The sequence below is a fragment of the Arachis duranensis genome, chromosome 6 (assembly GCF_000817695.3).
Source record: "Arachis duranensis cultivar V14167 chromosome 6, aradu.V14167.gnm2.J7QH, whole genome shotgun sequence".
Classification (NCBI taxonomy): Eukaryota; Viridiplantae; Streptophyta; class Magnoliopsida; order Fabales; family Fabaceae; genus Arachis; species Arachis duranensis.
This window is the reverse complement of record NC_029777.3, coordinates 33,264,126-33,265,063: the sequence shown is the minus strand read 5'-3', so window position 1 is coordinate 33,265,063 and position 938 is coordinate 33,264,126. Positions and strand designations below refer to the sequence as shown.

The 938-nt window shown below is 38.3% G+C and overlaps 1 pseudogene; it reads right to left on the bottom strand.

The window, feature by feature from the left end:
- Positions 1 to 938, bottom strand: part of LOC107493543 (uncharacterized) — a 14,417-nt pseudogene that overhangs the window by 12,236 nt on the left and 1,243 nt on the right.

The window sequence follows — 938 nt, the reverse complement described above, 5'->3', positions numbered from 1 at the left end:
AAATAAAGTATGGACTATTATATATTTCTGGAAAGCTCTGGATGTCTAATTTTCAACGCCGTTAAGAGCGCGCTATTTGGAGTTCTGTAGCTCCAGAAAATCCATTTCGAGTGCTGGAAGGTCAGATTCCAACAGCATCAGTAGTCCTTTTGTCAGCCTTTTTCAGAGTTTTGCTCAAGTCCCTCAATTTTAGCCAGAAATTATCTGAAATTATAGAAAAACACACAAACTCATAGTAAAGTCTAGAAATATGAATTTAACATAAAAACTAATGAAAACATCCCTAAAAGTAGCCTGAACTTACTAAAAACTACCTAAAAACAATGCCAAAAAGCGTATAAATTATCCGCTCATCAATGAGCAATACCTGCATCTAGCACTCCAAATGAAATTCCTTGCTTAAGATCTGAGATTATCATGTGAAGCTTAATTTTGAACACTCTACACGATATATCCGGCCGGTCTTCAACCTTTAAATTCTTTGGATTGTTAACCTTGCCAATTGGTGCACGAAATTGTGATCATCAATGGCGCCATCAACATGGTACACACAATTGTAATCTCAACTCTTTATCACAACTTCGCACAACTAATCAGCAAGTGCACTGGGTCGTCCAAGTAATAAACCTTACGCGAGTAAGGGTCGATCCCACAGAGATTGTTGGTATGAAGCAAGCTATGGTCATCTTGTAAATCTCAGTCAGGCAGACTCAAATGGTTATGAATGATTTATGAATAAAGCATAAAATAAAGATAGAGATACTTATGTAATTCATGGGTGAGAATTTCAGATAAGCGTATAGAGATGCTCTGTCCCTTCCGTCTTTCTGCTTTCCTACTGTCTTCATCCAACCCTTCTTACTCCTTTCCATGGCAAGCTGTATGTTGGGCATCACCGTTGTCAATGGCTACAGTCCCGTCCTCTCAGTGAAAATGTT